The sequence below is a fragment of the Monodon monoceros genome, unplaced genomic scaffold (genome assembly GCF_005190385.1).
Source record: "Monodon monoceros isolate NGI ecotype Baffin Bay Population unplaced genomic scaffold, NGI_Narwhal_1 Super_Scaffold_10, whole genome shotgun sequence".
Taxonomy (NCBI): Eukaryota; Metazoa; Chordata; class Mammalia; order Artiodactyla; family Monodontidae; genus Monodon; species Monodon monoceros.
The window spans coordinates 54228619-54248817 of record NW_021703766.1 but is presented as its reverse complement, the minus strand read 5'-3'; the positions used below and the strand labels follow the sequence as shown (position 1 = coordinate 54248817).

Sequence of the window (20199 nt, the reverse complement as noted above, 5' to 3'; positions counted from 1 at the left end):
AAAAAAATAAAAATAAATTTATTTTAAAAATAAATAAATAAAATTCAGTTCCTTAGTCCCACTGGCCACATTTCAAGCACTCAAGGAGGTCATCATATTGGATTAAAATGTGTTAATTCCTTTTGCTCAGAATGGAACCCTCAGTTTTTCAGAGTGTGCCAGCCTGTACTAGCATACAGATTCCAGCCGTATTTTAAAAAATAATACTTTGTGACTAAGTGGGGTTTATTTTAGGAATGGGAGGATGGCTAATATTCGGACACCTTTAATGAGATTTATGCTATGAACAGAGCCAAGTAGAAAAAAAATCATGTGACTATCCCATATGTGCTAGAAGAGTATTTGACAAAATTTAATTTAAAAAAAAAATTGGGGGGCTTCCCTGGTGGTGCAGTGGTTGAGAGTCCGCCTGCCGATGCAGGGGACACGGGTTTGTGCCCCGGTCCGGGAAGATCCCACATGTCGCGGAGCGGCTGGGCGCGTGAGCCATGGCCGCTGAGCCTGTGCATCCGGAGCCTGTGATCTGCAACGGGAGAGGCCACAACAGTGGGAGGCCCGCGTACCGCAAAAAATATATATATATTATTTGGAATAAATTTTATAGCTGCTACTTGTCAGAATGTGCCCTCTGCAGACTACAGCATATATAAACACTATAGTCCAGGTCTGGTGTTTTGGGGACTTTCCAGCATTTAAACCCTCAGCTTATTTGCAGGGGGGTAATTCCCCGCTGTAAGCACACTGGTGGGGGTTGTTGTCTGATTTTTTTTTTTTTTTTTTTTTGGCTGCGGGGCATGTGGGATCTTAGTTCCCAGACCAGGGATCGAACCCTCACCCCCTGCCTCAGAAGAGCAGAGTCTTAACCACTGGACCTCCAGGGAAGTCCCACTATTGTCTGATTTATTAGGAAAACTAAGGGAGCACTTCCCACTCTCTGGAAGGTATGGAGTAGGCAACCAAATGCTTCCTCCTGGGGCTTTGAATTAGGGAGGAAAGAGGCAAGGACGTTGGAAATTAAGAACACAACTGAAGGGGCGAAGGAATCACTGGTGTAGTGTTGAGTGGAGGGAGTGACCAGTGGGCTGGGTGGGACTTAAGAACATTCTCTCTGCTGTCTATTCTTGGCTTCCTGCCAACCTACAATTTCCAGCCTTCCCATCCATGCACTCTGTGATTTTCTTAGTTCAGTGCCCTCCCGTTAAATTCCTCCTTGGCTTCTTAGATCCGGAAGCAAGGCCTGTCATTTGCAAACCAGAACCACTGCAGGAGACCCTCAGGAATTCCCCTCCCTGCGGCCTGAGAGGAGGTTTCACGCCCATGAGACGATTTTCTTTCTCCTCCTGATGCAGATTGGATTAACAGATGGTGACTTTCATCGTGATATCTTAAGCAAAATAGACTGAAGTCTTCTGTTTTGAAGACGTAGGCTGCATTTGGTGGGAGGGAGGGGGGATGAGGAAGGAAGGAAATCTATTTGATTTGTAAAACTCTCCTGCTAAATGTACTTATCAGATGGAAATAAATCAAGTCTCCATCTATAAAGGACTGGATAAATAAACTATGGTACCTCCAGATAATGTGACAATATGCGTATCTAAAAAAAAAAAAAAAAAAAAAAAAGAATTAGGAAGCTCTAGTTTACCTAAATGGAGAATTTCCCAGGATACAGTCTTAAGTAAAAAAGGCAAAGATACAGAACCATGTATGAGGATTTAACCTTCTGTGTGAGAAAATACAAAAATAAGAATAGGTATTCCTATTTTATTGTGTTTGCACAAACAAAACCACCCGAGATGTAGGGTGTAGGTGTGGAACTGAAACTTTTTCCTGTGTGTGTATAAATTTTAAACACATTAACATATTACTTGCTTAAAATTATATCTATATATAGATTATATGAGGCATGGAAAATACTTAGAACAATGGCTCCATGTCAGTACATGGTAATTATTATAAACATATAATACACATTAATATGATATAAAACATGCCATGGGAGGTTCTGGAAAGATACAAAAGAAATGGGTTCAGACCAGAGGGAAAGGAGGACTGGGCAACTGGAACACTGTCTACCCTTTTTGGTGTATATTCTGAATCCTCTACCATGGTAAATATATTACCAAGTCAAACCACATAACGATGAATGCATTTTAACGAGCTATTTATAATCTGCCAGGCAAGAAGCCTTATGATGACAAATGAATACAGATGCCTTTTTCTACCGAGCTTCTAGGAGACTGGAGGAAGCCCACCACAAATGTCGCAGTTCGCTCTCACAGATAAAAATAGTGGGGATCAGACATCCACAGTTTGAAGGCTTGAAGGCCAAGATTGATTTAACCCCGTGTCCATGACCCTCAGGCATGGGATTTATCCCATACCTATCGTGGGGTGTCAGAGTTCTGTGAACCACAGAGTTCTGTGACCCTAGGAGGCTGGTGTCACCTCCAGGACGGCCACCTGGCCCAGGTAACCTCTGCAGGCCCTGTGGGACCTCAGAACACAGGAGGCTTCCGTAAAAATACGTCGTTTCAGGTCATCTAGGGCTGAACCCAAGCTTTCACCACTTGCGGTCTCCCTTTCTAAATCTGTAGTTAAAAGGCGTTGGCCAGCCAAAAACACACATAAACAACTCAAGACGGTCTGCAGAGCTGGGCCCTGCCGGGGTTGAGGGGCGGGGTGGGGGGCAGAGCGCATCCGTGTTAGGTCGCCCTCTAGCGGACGGTGAGGGTTAAGCACATTCAGCCTGGAAGTGGAACAAGGGCGTTTGTCTTCCTTTCCAGGCAGTGGTAGAGCAAGTGGACAAGACCTAAAAGATGCTCGCTGCTCTGCCCACACATTCAAGGAGACAGTGAGTAAGCAAACACCCACACTAGTTTGATTTTTTTTGCGTAGGGAAATAAAAGGATATGGAGGGGTCTCTTTCAGGCTGAGTGGAAGTGCCTTCGGAGGGTGTGACATTTGAGCTGAGAGCTCAAGGATGAGGAGAAACCAGAGTCCAAGGAAGGCTGAACATTCCAGACAAAAGGAAAGAGCAGATGCCTTGAGGGAGATGGACCCCTCCCACCACCACCACCCGTGTGTTTATGAAACAGCAGGAAGGCCAATGTGGATGGATCCAGAGTGACAGCAGAACTGTGGTGGGAAATGAGGCAGATAAGGCGGTATTGTCACAAAGACAGATACACCAACGGATGAAACAGAAGACAGATTTCAGAGATACATACGCACATAGAAAGCCACCTGATCTATGGACAAATGCATGCAGCATTTCAGTGGAGAAAGGATGAACTTGTTTTTTCTGTTTTTTTTTTTTTTTTGGTGGGGGGTTCTGCTGAGCCAGTGACGCCTACCCCACACCATATCCCCATATAAATTTCCAGATGGTTTTTAGATCTAACTGAGAAAGATAAAACAGCACATATTCAAGAATCAGACATTTTTGGGATATTGAGATTGGCAACGATTTCTTAACCAGGACATGGAAGCATCATGTACAAATGAAAAGCGGTAAATTGAACTAGAACTTCTATTGCTATAGATTGAATGTTTATGTCCCCCCCAACCCATTCATATGTTGAAACCCTAACCCCCAATGTGATGGTATTTAGAGGTGGGGGGCTTTGGGAGGTGATTAGATCATGAAGGTGGAGCCCTTATGAATGGAATGGATGCCATTATAAAAGACCCCCTCTGGGCTTCCCTGGTGGCGCAGTTAAGAATCCACCTGCTAATGCAGGGGACACGGGTTCAAGCCCTGGTCTGGAAAGATCCCACGGAGCAACTAAGCCCACGAGCCACAACTACTGAGCCCACACGCCACAACTACTGAAGCCCGCGCACCTAGAGCCCGTGCTCCGCAACAAGAGAGGCCACTGCAATGAGAAGCCCGCGCACCGCAGATGAAGAGCAGCCCCCGCTTGCTGCAACTAGAGAAAGCCCGGGGGCAGCAACGAAGACCCAAGGCAGCCAAAATTAAATAAATAAATAAATAAATAAATCTATTAAAAAATAATAATAAAAAAAATAAAAGACCCCCTCACACTACTATATATAAAATAGATAAGGACCAGGGAACTCTACTCAATACTCTGTAATGGCCTATAAGGGAAAAGAATCTAAAAAAGAGTGGATATATGTATATGTATAACTGATTCACTTTGCTGTACAGCAGAAACTAACACAACATTGTAAAGCAACTATACTCCAATAAAAATTTAAAATAAAAAAAGGACCCCCTCAGAGCGCCCCCTGGACCCTATGCTATGTGAGGACACAGGGAAAAAAAACCATCTATGAACCAGGAAGCAGGACCTCACCAGTCGGCAAATCTGCTGGTGCTTTGATCTTGGACTTCCAGCCTCCAGAACTGCGAGAAATAAATGTCTTGTTTATAAGCTACCTGGTCTGTGGTATTCTATTATAGCAGCCGGAATGGACTGAGATATCTCTTCACCAAAAGTCACTTTTGATGAGAGCCAGGAGATCACTGTGGCACAAAGGAACTGCTGAAGGAGAAGTGAGAAGCTATAAAAGGAGAGAACAAGCCACTTTGTCTCTGGACCCTCCTCATGAATTGGGATTTATCCCCGGGTGCTGTGACAGTGAGGAAACTGAGTCTCTCCCAATAGGAGAAAATGTGGAGAGTCTGTTACAGTGACACTGGGCATCTGGAAGGCTTCAGAGAAATGTAGAGATTGAGGGTACTGTTGAGAGGAATGTGGGAGTGGCAACTGTGAGTTAAAAATCACCTCTTGGGTTTCCCTGGTGATGCAGGCATTAAGAATCCGCCTGCCAAAGCAGGGGACTTGGATTCCAGCCCTGGTCCGGGAAGATCCCACATGCCCCGGAGCAACTAAGCCCGTGAGCCACAACTACTGAGCCCACGCACCACAACTACTGAAGCCCGCGCACCTAGAGCCCATGCTCCGCAACAAGAGAAGCCACCACAATGAGAAACCCGCTCACTACAACTAGAGAAAGCCTGCGCAATGAAGACCCAATGCAACCAAAAATAAATAAATTTTTTAAAAAAAGTGACCTCTCATGTCCAAATCCTCTGCACAGATTTTCTTGGCCTTATCATTCCCGGGGGAACATATGTTTTGGCTACATGGGTCTGGCTTCCAGGTTATGTATATCCCACACAGGTTGTGTGGTTTTCAGATGTCTCAACGTCCCATGACCCTTTGAGTCAGGAAACAGAGCAGACTTGAATGGGTAACTGGAGGAGACTTTAACTTTATTTACAAAGGTGTGACCAGAGTGTAGGAAAATATCCAGGATCTGTTGTCCAGTAAAATCAACGAGATGCAGAGTGGCTTAGGGTTGTGCCATCGTTTGTGTGAGGAAGGGTTGAAAAATAGGAATATATTTCCTGGGTTTTGTGTAAACACTGGAAGAGTGCATAAGAAACCCATCAAATGGTGGCATCTGAGGAAGAAAGGGAGACCAAGTATTTAGGTGTAGCAGCAGGGATGAGATCTTTTAAAAAGTATATCTTTTCATATTCTTGGGATTTCTTAAACCCCTAGATGTGTTACCCATTTAGCAGTTCTATATTAATTAAAAGACTCAGATCAAGTAAAGCATTTAGAACAGTGCCTCAAAATTGTGACATCTTTCTACCTGTTAACTATTAAATCCATTTTTTGTATATGTAGTGAATTTCTGGATAAAAGATAGAGGAAGGTGGTAAAAAGGGATGGGGATTGAGAAACTGGAAAACTGGGATGGTGGGGGGTGGACTTATTTGACTTAAAACTTTTTTTCAGATGTAATTGGCATATAACATTTTGTAAGTCGAATGTATACAATGTGTTGATTGATACATTGATATATTACAATAAAATTGCCACCATAGCATATGTATTTTTGTTTTTGTTTTTGCGGTACGCGGGCCTCTCACTGTTGTGGCCTCTCCCGTTGCGGAACACAGGCTCCGGACGCGCAGGCTCAGTGGCCATGGCTCACGGGCCCAGCCGCTCTGCAGCATGTGGGATCTTCCCACACCGGGGCACGAACCCTTGTCCCCTGCATCGGCAGGCGGACTCTCAACCACTGCGCCACCAGGGAAGCCCAGCATATGTATCGATTTGATACATTTATCTATTGCAAAATGATTACACTGCAGTGTTAGCAAACACCTCTCCCAGGTCGCATAATTACCATTTCTTCTTCGTGGTGGGAAAAATTAAGATCTAGTCTCTTAGCAACTTTGAAGTTTACAGTACAGTATTGTTGATTATAATCACTATGCTGTGCATTAGATCTCCAGCGCTTATTTATCTACTGGTACCCAGTTTGTACCCTTAAACATCATCTCTCCAATTCCCCCACCCCTCTGCCCTGGTAACCACCATTCTACTCTGTTTTTATCACTTCCAGCTTTTTTAGATTCCAGTATATAAGTGATATCCTATAGTATTTGTCTTTCTGTCTGATTTAGCTCACTTAGCAAAATACCCACAAGGTCCCTCTCTGTTGTCACAGTCTTTTTTCTTTTTCTTTTCTTTCATTGAGGAATAGTTGACCTATTACATTATGTTAGTTTCAGGTTCCAACAAAATGATTTGATATTTGTATATATAGCAAAATGATCACTACAACGTCTAGTTAACATCCATCACTGCATGGTTACAATGTTTTTAAATTTATTATTTTTTAATTTTTTTTTCTTTTTTTGGCCGCACCAGGCGGCATGCAGGATCTTAGTTTCTCCCACCAGGGATTGAACCTGGGCCACAGCAGTGAAAGTGCTGAATCCTAACCACTGGACCACCAGGGAATTCCCTGTAATTTTTTTTCTTTCCTGTAATGAGAACTTTTAAGATCTGCTCTCTTAGCAACTTTCAAATACACACTACAGTATCATTAACTATTGTTACCATGCTGTATATTACACCCCCAGGACTTACTTATTTTATAACTGGAAGTTTGTACCAATTTGTAACCTTTTTTCTTATTTATCCACCGTTTTGTCCTTTGTCCTTTACCATGTAAATTATTACCGAGTCAGAAGCTGGGTACATAATTTCATCTGGCCAGCAGGGAGCCTTAAGATTGGGAGTGAGGGCAGATGCCTCTCTGTCACCCAGAGTCTGGAAGGAGACCTAGCGAGCTTACCCCTGGGGAGAAAACACGAGCTTCACCGCAAAGACCGAAATAGTGATAGCAAAGTGATTGCTGACGTGGCAAAGGAAGAGCTGGAAGGAAGGCCAGAGTTTGAACCCAAGGGTCCACATCTCCAGATCTGGGCTCTCTCCCAGCACCTATCACTGGGATCTGGTTTCTGTGGGCCAGACTGTGTCCACCGCAGCAGACCGGGAGCTGCTTCAGGGCTGGCACCACACCCAGTTCCTCTCCTGGAATGGCGATCCTAGGAGGTTTCCAGAATGACGTGTCATTTCCCAGATAAACTTAGGCCTGGAGAGTGAGAGACAGGGCTGGCCCTGGGGTCTCTCACCTCTGTGGTCACTCTCTGTATATTCCTGGGCAGGAGTCTGGGGCAGGCTGTTTCAGGAAAGAAACTTACAGGAAGGAAAGGGAAGGTTTTTTGTTGTTGTTTGTTTGTTAAATATTTATTTACTTATTTGGTTGCGCTGGGTCTTAGTTGCTGCAGGCGGGCTCCTTAGTTGTAGCTCTTGGGCTCCTGAGTCGTGGCATGCAAACTCTTAGTTGCGGCATGTGGGATCTAGTCCCCTGACCAGGGCCCCCTGCGTTGGGAGCATGGAGTCTCAACCACTGCGCCACCAGGGAAATTCCGAAAGGCAAAGTTTTACATGCAAATCTGCGTCCCGTGAGGGCTCTTGTATGCTGAGATCTCCCTCTAGGGGGCTGTGATGGAAAAATGCATGTATCCCAGACATTGATAAAGATGTAATAATTCTTTCCTCCAGCAATTATTTGTTGACTGTGCATAATGGTCATAGGCACAGGGATATGGCAGGGGATCAGACAGACACAGTCCTATATACAATGGAATATTACTCAGCCATAAAAAAGAATGAAATCCTGTCAGTTGTGACAACATGGATAGACCTAGAGGGTACTGTCCTAAGTGAAATAAGTCAGAGAAAGACAAATACCGTAAAAAAAAAAAAAAAAGGTACAAAATACCTTCCAGTTGCAAATAAAAGAGTCATGGGTATGAAATGTGAAATGTGGGGAATATGGTTAGTAACTATATAATATCTTTGTATGGTGACATATCGTGACGAGACTTGTGATCATTTTGAAATGTATAGAAATATCGAGTCACTGTGTTGAGTAACAGGAACTAACATTGTGTTGTGGGTCAATTATACTTCAGAAACAAACAAATAAACAGACTCATAGAAAAAGAGATCAGGTTTGCGGTTATTGGGGGGGGATTGGGGGGAACCGGATGAAGGGGGTCTCAAGGTACAAACTTCCATTTATAAGATAAATAAGTACTAGGGTGTCATGTACAACATGGTAAATATAATTAACCCTGCTGTACATTATATATGAAAATTTTTGGGTAAATCCGAAGAGTTTTCATCACAAAGAAAAAATTTTTTTCTATTTCCTTAATTTTGTATCTATAGGAGATGATAGATGTTCACTAAACTTATTGTAATCATCACTTCATGATGTTTGTAAACCAAACCATGAGGCTGAACACCTTAAACTTATACTGTGCCATGTGGTAATTATATCTCAATAAAACTGGAAGAAAAATTTTTTAAAAAGACAGACACGGGGGAATCCCCAGGTGGTCCAGTGGTTAGGATTCCACACTTTCACTGCTGAGGGCACGGGTTCAATCCCTGGTCAGGGAACTAAGGTCCCACAAGCCCGCAGCATGGCCAAACAAACAAACAATAAAACCCCAACCCCCCCCCAAAAAAAACCCAAACAACAAACAAACAAAACCCCCAAGAAACAAACAAAAAAAGATAGACACGGTCCATCAAAGGCCACATTCTAAGGAGACAGGCAATACGGAGGCAAAGACAGGAATAAAATGCTTTCAAATGCGAAAAGTGCAATAAACGTAAGTATGTATGGGGGTCCTGGGAGAGAGGGGATCCTACTTTAGACTGACCTGGCAGGCACTGGCCACATCTGAGAAAGTAAATCTGAGCTGAGAACTGAAAGATAAGAAGGAACCAGTCCCCTAAAGATCCTAAGGGAGTCTGGACACAGGGAAGAATTAGCATAAAGACCCAACATAAAAGGGATTCGACCTAAGTGGATGAAAACCAGCCCCAAGGCTATTGTAGCGGGCCGCTGGAGAGAGACAATGGGCCAGGATGTAGGAAATGAAGCAGCCCCAGTTAGCAGGAGCCAGATTACTGAAGGAGTTTTTAGAACATGATAAAGACTCTGGCTTTTGTTCAGAGAGGAAGGGGAGGCGATTAGATGCTTTTTAAACTGGAAATGACATAATCTGATTTCTGTGCTTGAGAGAGTCTTGCTGGGTGGAGAAAAGACAGCAAAGTGGTGACAGTGAAGCCAGAAAGCCAGGTGAAGAGGCCAGAGCAGACCTTGGGAATGTCTTTGGGGTCTTAAGGGAAAGATGTCGGTGATCTACAGTGGGTGATTGCAGGGAACGGAGAGGTAATGGAAGATTCTTTCCCTCGGCCAATATTTATAGAGTCCATTGTGCCCTGTTATGGGCACTGCAGATAAAACCATGAAGGGAACAAAGTCCCTGTCCTCCTGGGGGTTCCTCTTCTACAAGGGGAGCCTGATATATTTTTTATTCATTCATTCATTCAGCTAGCTAGCTAGCAGGCTAGATGTGCTGGGTCTTAGTTGTGGCATGTGGGATCTAGTTCCCTGACCAGGGATCGAACCTGGGCCCCTTGCATTGGGAGCGCAGAGTCTTAACCACTGGACCACCAGGGAAGTCCTGGGGAGGCTGATAATTAACCACACAAGCACGTAGGCATAGCCCATGACATCAGACAGTGACACAGGCAATGAAGAAAGATAAAGCAGCCTAGGAGAGTAGGAGGGGCTTAGGATTCCAAGTCACCAGCAATTGCAGGCCAGGTGATCAGAAAAAGCCTTTTCAGACATGATGCTTGACCTGGGGCCTGAATGCCTTGAGGAAGAGAATTCCTGGGAAACGGACTAGGAAGTTCAGATGCGTGCAGGTGGGAGTGGGATTGGCTTGTTCTAAAAAGAGTGAAATGGACAGTGTGGTTGGAGGAAAGTAAAAAAGGGCAAGAGGAATAAAAAAAATGACGTCTGGGGCTTCCCAGGTGGCAAAGTGGTTAAGAATCCGCCTGCCAATGCAGGGGACACGGGTTCAAGCCCTGGTCTGGGAAGATCCCACATGCCGCAGAGCAACTAAGCCTGTGCACCACAACTACTGAGCCTGCGCTCTAGAGCTCCCAAGCCACAACTGCTGAAGCCCACGTGCCACAACTGCTGAGCCCACGTGCCACAACTACTGAGCCCACACACCACATCTACTGAAGCCCGCGTGCCTGAAGCCCATGCTCCGCAACAAGAGAAACCGCCGCAAAGAGAAGCCCGTGCACTGCATCAAAGAGTAGCCCCTGCTCGCTGCAACTAGGAAAATCCCTTGAGCAGCAATGAAGACCCAACGCAGCCAAAAATAAATAAATAAATAAATAAAATTTATAAAAAACACTATACTAATAAAAATAATAATATATTTTTAAAAAAATGAGGTCTGAGAGCTGGCACAGTTGGAGGGAGATACTTTTTTTTTCATTTTTAAATACATATTTTATTTTAGAATTGTTTTAGAGTTACAGAAAAAAATGTGACATAGTACATAATTCCCATATACCTCACACCCAATTTCCACTATTCACGTCTTGCATTTGTGTGGCATATTTGTCACAATTAATGAACCAATATTTGTACATTATTATTCACTAAAATCTATACTTTTTCAGATTCCCTCAACGTCCTTTTTCTGTTCCAGGTTCCTTCCAGGGTACTACATTACATTTAGTCCTCATATTTCCTTAGGTCCCTCTTAGCTGTGACAGTTTCTCAGACTTCCCTTGTTTTTGATGACCTTGAATGTTTTGAGAAGTACTCGTCAAAAATTTTGTAGAATATCCCTTGACTGGGGTTTATCTGATGTTTTTCTCATGATTAGATTGTGGTTATGGGTTTCCGGAAGGAAGATCACAGCTAAAGTGCCATTCTCGTCAGATCATGTCAAGGATGCGTTCTATCAACATGACTTACCACTGATGATGCTGACTTTAATCACCTGGCTAAGGTAATCCTTGCCAGATTTAGAGGGAGATACATCTGCAAAATATCGGGTTGGCCAAAAAGTTCGTTCGGGCTTTTCTGTAACCCGTAAGATGTTATGGCAAAACCCGAACGAATTTTTTGGCCAATCCAATAGATCCGAGAGGACTCAGCTCTGGGTCCCAATGGAGCTACCCCATGAAGAACTCAAGTTAGTTGACAGCGGTCACTCACGTTGTCAGGGGTGAAATCCCCTCTATCTGGCAATCCTAGTTCATGAGGTGTTTTGGAGGAATATGAGCTTAAATACATATATGTGTGTGTGTGCACACATGGACAGATAGTCTTATTAGAGGAGACTAATTTTAGGGGGGTTACAGACTCATTTTGTCAAGAATAAGTCCATCCAGGGATTATGGGCTGAGATCATCTGAGAAGCCAATAGTCCCAGGTAATGCTGACTCAGTCTTTTGATGGTTTAGAGACATCTATTCAAAATAAGATTGCATAGTTATTCAGTCAGGTGTATAAGGAAGGCGATATTGTAGCGAGAGAAATCTTCTGTGGACCTGAACATCCCTGCATGTTGTTTTTCAGTATGTCAGGAATGCAAGGACTTGCCACTCTTTTTTCGTTTTTTAATTTTTGGCTATGTTGGGTCTTTGTTGCTGGGTGTGGGCTTCCTCTAGTTGCGGCGAGCGGGGGCTACTCTTCGTTAGGGTGTGCGGGCTTATTACGGTGGTTTCTCTTGTTGCAGAGCTTGGGCTCTAGGTGAGCAGGCTTCAGTAGTTGTGGCATGCAGGCTCAGTAGTTGTGGCACGTGAGCTCAGTAGTTGTGGCTCGTGGGCTCTAGAGCACAGGCTCAGTAGTTGTAGTGCACGGGCTTAGTTGCTCCACAAAATGTGAGATCTTCCCAGACCAGGGCTTGAACCCACGTCCACTGCATTGGCAGGTGGATTCTTAACCACTGTGTCACCAGGGAAGCCCCGTGACTTCCGTTTTCACCCTCTTGGAAATCAACCAGCAGCGAAGAAATCTTGAGCTGAATGATAAGAGAGTACATGGAGGATGAAAAGTCTCAGTGTTCCAGTTACCCCACTGAGCCAAGGCCCCAGGCATTTAAATGAGGCCATCTCGGACCTTCCAGCCTGAATTATCCACCAGCTGAATGCAGCTGCATGAGGGACCATTCAACATGACACAGAGCCAAAGAACCGCCCTGCTGAGTCCGACCAACCCAGGGAACCAGGGATATAAGAAATTGTGATTGCTTGAAGCTTTTCAGATTTTGAGAAGTCTGTTACACAGCAGTAGGTGACTAGGTGACTTGGGCAGATTACTTCAGCTCTCAGTGATAATATAAAGTCCCAGGGCTACTGGATGATCAAATGATTTAATGCACCTAAAGTATTTAGATCATAGCCTAACATCTAGTCATATGCTCAGTCAATGTTACCTGCTATGGTGATTCAACTTTGATAATACGAGATACACCAGGCAAAGCTAGTTTGTATCAGAAGCCTGTTTCAGGCTGTCACCCCAGGGCTTATTCATTCTGTGGAAATCAGAAATAAGGATTATGAGGATTTCCCTGTTGGCACAGTGGTTAAGAATCCGCCTGCCAGTGCAGGGGACACGGGTTCGATCCCTGGTCTGGGAAGATCCCACATGCCACGGAGCAACTAAGCCCGTGTGCCACAACTACTGAGCCTGTGCTCTAGAGCCTGCGAGCCACAACTACTGAAGACCACGTGCCACAACTACTGAGTCCATGTGCCACAACTACTGAGCCCGCGCACCTAAAGCCCATGCTCGTCAACAAGAGAAACCACCGCAATGAGAAGCCTGCGCACCGCAACGAAGAGTAGCCCCTGCTCTCTGCAACTAGAGAAAGCCCATGCACAGCAACGAAGACCCAACGCAGCAAAAAATAAAGTTAAAAAAAAAGGATGATCATACCTATCATTTATCAAAATAATCATTGAAACCAGATGCCAAAGGTTTCAACTTGCAGTTAGTAAGAAAACCTTCAGACATTTTTTTAATTTAATTTTTATTTTATATTGGATTATAGTTGATTTACAATGTTGTGTTAGTTTCAGGTGTACAGAAAAGTGATTTAGTTATACATACACATATATCCATTCTTTTTCAGATTATTTTCCCATATAGCAGACAATCTCTAAGTACAGAAACCACTGACCCAAGTGAACACTGGGTTAGTCATTCGTCTTTATGTAGATAGCAAAGAAAAATGTTCACAGATATTTATATACCCAATGTCTTAAAATCAGAGTCCAAAACACATTTCTTCCATAGCTGCCATCACAAAAGATAATACTTTTACAACATTCATAGATTTTTTAACAGTCCCAAGGATTAGAAACTTGAAACCTTGAAACTATGACTTTTAGTAATGAAATATGTTAAGATGTTTGTTGTGAAATATTCTGATGAAAGGCTGTGAACCATGCTTGTGAAATGAAGGTAAGTTTGCTAAACAAACTTGTGATAACGCACCACTGGCTGCTATCATTCTAGAACATTGCTGATGTAGTTTTAAGTATCTTAACCAGTATAAAAGACTGCATAGATTATCTTAGAATTTGGAACAAATATAAAGTCATTCTTCCTTGCAAAGTTATTCTGTGCATAGAATAAATAAATGACTGACAGGTAAGTTTAGAACAATGGTTCTCAAATGGGGATAATTTTGCTCCCTGTTTTAAAAATATAGGCTTTGTTATTGTCCAGGTATGGTGAGGCCAACAGATCAGGGTACCACTGTCATTGAAAACATAGTTTGTTATGGTGATACAGTAAGAAATATGTATTTGATGTTTGTCCCCAGTTCCTGACACATAACTTCTAAAACCCTTGTAATTTCCTGAGTGATGAGGGTGAAAAGTGCATCATTTGTTTTAATATTTGGTCTTCGTCCAAGACAACTCATAAAACCCTGGACTCTCCAGAGTCATAAGAATGCCTTTTGGGGGACTTCCCTGGTGGTGCAGTGCTTAAGAATCCGCCTACCAATGCAGGGGACAGGGGTTCGAGCCCTGGTCCAGGAAGATTCCCACATGCCGTGGAGCAACTAAGCCCGTGCACCACAACTACTGAGCCCACGTGCCACAACTACTGAGCCCGCATGGCACAACTACTGAGCCCGCATGGCACAACTACTGAGCCCGCGTGCCACAACTACTGAGCCTGTGAGCCACAACTACTGAAGCCCGCACACCTAGAGCGCATACTCTGCAACAAGAGAAGCCACCACAATGAGAAGCCCACTCACCGCAAGGAAGAGTATGCCCATCTTGCCACAACTAGAGAAAGCCTGTGCACAGCGACGAAAACCCAATGCAACCAAGATAAATAAATAAACAAATTTATATTAAAAAAAGGTAGGGTTATAGTCACAGATCCCAAGAGGAGGGGGCCCGCCATGCCCTGGGGCAGCCCCAGGGTCCGCCAGGAGGCAGAGGGGAGCAAGGGGAAGACAGGGCAAGTGCCCTTATTGTGGTTTCCATGGGAAGAAACAGGTGAGTCAGGGTAAATAGATTTAGGATTGTCTAGTTTGAATAACTGCAGCAGACTCTACGGCATAGGGACAGCCCTTAGCTGTCTGGTACCTGGCCCTGGGGTGACTAGGACAGGGAAATAGTGGCCCAGGGTATAATAGCCTAATAAAGGAGGCGGTTGAGGGGTTAGGCTCTGGATTGGATGGTTTGCATACAAAAGGCATGCACAAAGGCAGGTTGTTTGCTATCTCTAGGAATTAGCTAGTCCTGACATGGGCAGTCCCTCCAGGGTCAGCAAGACCCCAACATGTCAAAGCATCAAAATCACAGAAAAAAAGGAGAGAATTAATACACATCCTCCCCCCACCAGGAGACAAGTTCAATGTCATGAGACATTTTTGGTTGGGACCATTTAGAGGACGGGCGAGGGGTGCTATTGGTGTCTAGTGGGTGGAAACCAGGGATGTTGCTCAACATCCCACAATGCCCAGGACAGCCCCCCTCCCCCATCTGCGGATGAGCCAGCCCCGAACATCAAATTGTGCTGAGGTTGAGAAATCCTGGTTCAGAGCAAAATGCAAAGCCTTATTTCCCCAATTAACAGTTGATTAATTAAACAGTTTCCTGATTCAGTAGACTTTTCTTCGTCCAGACCTTGCAACGGAACACGGGGGCAAATGCAAATTGGATGGACGTGGGGGTGCCATATGATCTGATATAACTGGCTGACTCAAGACCCAGATGTTCAAAATGCACTGTGAGAAAAGCTCTAGAAAGAGCGGAATGGAGGGAGAGTTCCACATGCCAACTGTTTATATTCCTCTTCCTGGGTCTCTGATTTGATGAGAAAACATGAGTAATTGTTTTGCTCTGCAACACATAGGCGGCATCTGCTATATGTTCCAAGCTCCTGCCTAGATCTTGTGAGCATTCCATACACATTTGTCGATCAAATCATATATGCCTGTTTGAATGACTGTGCATTCGGTAGGTGCATGAGTATTTGATGAATAAACGAATGAGTGAATGGAAATCATGAATATATTTTCGAGGAATTATGAATACATTTAAAGAGAGGTAAGAATGACTTGTTTTTCTTTGGTTTTTTTTGCGGTACGCGGGCCCCTCACTGTTGTGGCCTCTCCCGCTGCGGAGCCCAGGCTCCAGATGCGCAGGCTCAGCGGCCATGGCTCACGGGCCCAGCCGCTCCGCGGCATGTGGGATCTTCCCGGACAGGAGAACAAACCCATGTCCCCTGCACTGGCAGGCGGACTCCCAACCACGGCGCCATCAGGGAAGCCCATGACTTGTTTTTTAATGCCATTTACAGCAACATGGATGGACCTAGAGATGATCATACTAAGTGAAGTAAGTCAGACAGAGAAAGACAGCTATCACATGATATCATGTATATGTGGAATCTAAAATATGACACAAGTGAACTTATCTACGAAACAGAAACAGACTCACAGACATAGAGAACAGACTTGTGGTTGCCAAGGGGGAGGGTGTGGGGAAGGGATGGACTGGGAGATTAGCAGACGCAAATTATCATATATAGGATGGAGAAACAACAGGATCCTACTGGATAGCACAGGGAACTATATTCAATATCCTGTGAGAAACCATAATGGAAAAGAATCTGAAAAAGAATGTATAACTCAATCACTTTGCTATACAGAATAAATTAATACAATATTGTAAATCAACTATACTTCAATAAAATACATTTTAACAATTAAAAATATTTTTAAAAATAAGGATGACTTGTTTTTGAATCTTCCTAATTCCTTCATTAAAAACCAAACACCAAGGGAGGGAGAAGCAAGAGGGAAGAGATATGGGAACATATGTATATGTATAACTGATTCACTTTGTTATAAAGCAGAAACTAACACGCCATTGTAAAGCAATTATACTCCAATAAAGATGTTAAAAAATTAAAATAAAAAAAAAAGGGGCTTCCCTGGTGGCGCAGTGGTTGGGAGTCCGCCTGCCGATGCAGGGTATGCGGGTTCATGCCCCGGTCCTGGAAGATCCCACATGCCGAGGAGCGGCTAGGCCGGTGAGCCTTGGCCGCTGAGCCTGCGTTTCCGGAGGCTGTGCTCCGCAATGGGAGAGGACACAACAGTGAGAGGCCTGCGTACCGCAAAATAATAATAATAAAATTTTTTTAAAAATTTAAAAAAACACCACCCCCCCTAAAAAAAAAAAAAAACAACCAGCAAACACAGCAAGTAAAAATACCTACAGACATTTTCGGTAAAACTAGGTGTACCCCAGTGAACCCTAGAATACAAGCAGATGGGCTCAACCAAATACATATTTCTTATTCTAAATCACAAATAATAGTTATGAGCAAACAAATATGTAAAATTAGGAAATCTCAGAAAGGAGATGGGTGGGGGGAAAATGACATAAACAGGAGATGACAAGGGTCAGAAAAGGAGTAGAAACTTTAAAAAAGACATTTTACAAAATGCCACGTAAACTATAGGAAGCACGAGAATGAATAGAGGCACAGAAAATAGAGTAAGTGAAACTGATGTCAGAAAGAAGAAAAAAAATCCTGGGCTTCCCTGGTGGCGCAGTGGTTGAGAGTCCGCCTGCCGATGCAGGGGACACGGGTTTGTGCCCCGGTCCGGGAAGATCCCACATGCCGCGGAGCGGCTGGGCCCGTGAGCCATGGCCGCTGAGCCTGTGCGTCCGGAGCCTGTGCTCCGCAACGGGAGAGGCCACAGCGGTGAGAGGCCCGCGTACCACACACACACACACACAAAAAGTCATAAAAATCATAATCTAATAAACTTTCCTGAAAGAAAGAATTTGAAATTGAAGGGCCAAGAATATAGCTAGGAAATTGGCCAAAAAGAGTCATCCATAAGACACACTCTAGGAGCACTACTAGTTTATTGGGGTTTTTTCAAGGGGAAAATAATTATTTGCACATCTGAGCAATAGATCACATTAACTTAGAAGGGAAAGAAAAGCAGATTAGCAACAGATTTTTTGATGTTCTAGGAGAGAGTGGTTTAACAATTGTATGATACTTAAAAGCATATTAAAAAAAAAAATCTTGACCAAGTGGGGTTTATTCTAGCAATGCAAAGATGGCCAAAATTAGGAAATCATTAATAAAATTTATGATCTTAACAGAGCTAAGAAGAAAAAAATCACATGATCATCCCCAATATGCTAAAAGGACATTTGACAAAATTGAATAACTATTCACTTTAACATGCAATTAAATATGAAGTGATAGTTCTATAAAATATTGATAGCCCAAAAATTCAGGATCTCAATGAGCAAATATTAGAGGCTGTAATACAAATAACACTAGTGTCTAAATTTCAATCAGGGTCAAGAATGCCCACTATTTTCACTGCTATTTACCACAGAGAACATGTTTTCCACTGTGTGAAAATCTAATGAGATCTCACTCACCTGTCCTGAGATTGTTCTGGGTATCACAGAGCCAACAGGTGAAAGGAATTCAGTTTTAAGTGACTCAGCACATTCATTTGCCAAATATTCTTTGCATACTTACAGTTTTTAGGCATTCTTTTAGGAACGAGCGATAACACAGTGAGATTTTCTGAGGAAAACCATGCAAGGAGCATAAACCTATTCCTTTCTCTGCCCCAGACTCAGACCTGTGGGGTTAATCTCAAGGTACCACAATGCACTATTTGATACAGCTATGAACTAGTGGAGGGAAGAAGGGACACTTCCTTAGCTGGTGTTTTCTTTCTCCCCCCTTCCTCCTTCCAAACTAAGAAGTTAATTGCTTGCCCTGCCTTTAAATATACATTCTATCCAGTAGCATTGAAAACATCAGTTCCCTTAGTAAAGCATTGAACCACTTACCAGAATCAATTACACAAAAAGCTGGCTGAAGAGGTATTGAAGCCCTGCTGAAGATCTTAAACATGTGACCACCTTGATTTCCAAACCGCCACCTGACCTTGTGAACTTGCTTTACTCTGCTGGTAATCACTGGGTTTTAACAATTAAGAAGGGTTTTTTTTGCCCTCTAAGAGAACAATGCAGTCCTTAAAACTTGTATTTCTCAGTGCTTTCCTAAGATATCCGAACTTTTCTACTCTGCTAGGTGGCGGGTAATGCCATTGTTTGTTGAGATTATTTCCACTTGCTCTCAATTACTCAACTTTACTCAGGGGTGAGTCATTTACAAGATTACAGATGCTCTCCCCTCCCCCAACCCAGGCCGTGATGGTTCTGCAGCTCCGTGGCAGCTAAGGGCCTCTGTTCCACAGGATGGAGTTTGTTAAAGTTGTCAAGAATAAGGCCCACTTCAAGAGATACCAAGTGAAATTTAGAAGACGGCAAGAGGGCAAAACTGACTACTATGCTTGGAAACAATTGATAATCCAAGATAAAAATAAGTACAACACAGGCAAATACAGAACGATAGTACGTGTAACCAATAGAGATATCATTTGTCAGATGGCTTATGCCCGTATACAAGGAGATATGATAGTTTGTGCAGCTTATGCTCACGAGCTCCCAACGTATGGCGTGAAGGTTGGCCGGACAAATTATGCGGCACCATATTGTACTGGCCTGCTGCTGGCCCGCAGGCTCCTTAATAGGATGGGTATGGACAGAATTTATGAAGGACAAGTCCAGGTGGCTGGAGATGAATACAATGTGGAAAACATTGATGGTCAACCCGGTGCCTTCACTTGTTACTTGGATGCAGGGCTTCCCAGGACTACTACTGGGGATAAAGTTTTGGGGGACCTGTAAATGGAGGCTGGTCTATCCCTCACAGTACCAAAGAGTTCCCTGGTTATGATTCAGAAAGCAAAGAATTCAGGGCTGACGTACACCAAAAGCACATCGTGGGGCAGAACGTTGCAGATTATATGTGTTAACTGATTGAAGGAGACGAAGACGCTTACAGAAAACAATTCTCTCAATACATAAAGAACAACACGACTACAGACATGATGGAGGAGATGGATAAGAAAGCTCATGTTGCGATACGAGAGAATCCGGTGAATGAGAAGAAGCCTGAGAAAGAAGTTAAAGAAAGGAGGTGGAAGCGTCCAAAAATGTTACTTGCCCAGAAGAAAGATACGGTAGCTCAAAAGAAGGCAAGCTTCCTTAGAGGTCAGTAAAGGGCTGTTGAGAGTTCATAAACAAAACCACAACTTCTGTGAAGATTTTTCAGATAAAGACAACAATAAACTTGTTGACCGAGTAGGAAAAAATAAATGAATAAAACATTACAGGCAACACTGTTTCCCTTCCACCTGGAGCAAGGCTGGCTGTGCCTGCTCCTGTGGTGTTGGAGCGCCATCTGGTGGTAAAACTAATCGCCTGCAGTCTCCGGCCAGTCCTGCTTTGGCGCCGTGAGAAGACAGAGGTCCCTCTCGAAAACTCAAAATAGGGCCACTTTTCACGGTCCCCTTGGAAAATAATTCAAAACTGGATTACCACC

The 20199-nt window shown here is 43.7% G+C and overlaps 1 protein-coding gene and 1 pseudogene across 1 annotated transcript in view; both read left to right on the top strand.

Annotated features, from left to right (window-relative positions):
* LOC114908066 (NACHT, LRR and PYD domains-containing protein 7-like) overlaps positions 1-20199 on the top strand; it is a 582624-nt gene that overhangs the window by 551898 nt on the left and 10527 nt on the right.
* On the top strand, positions 19011-19866 carry LOC114908676 (annotated as a pseudogene).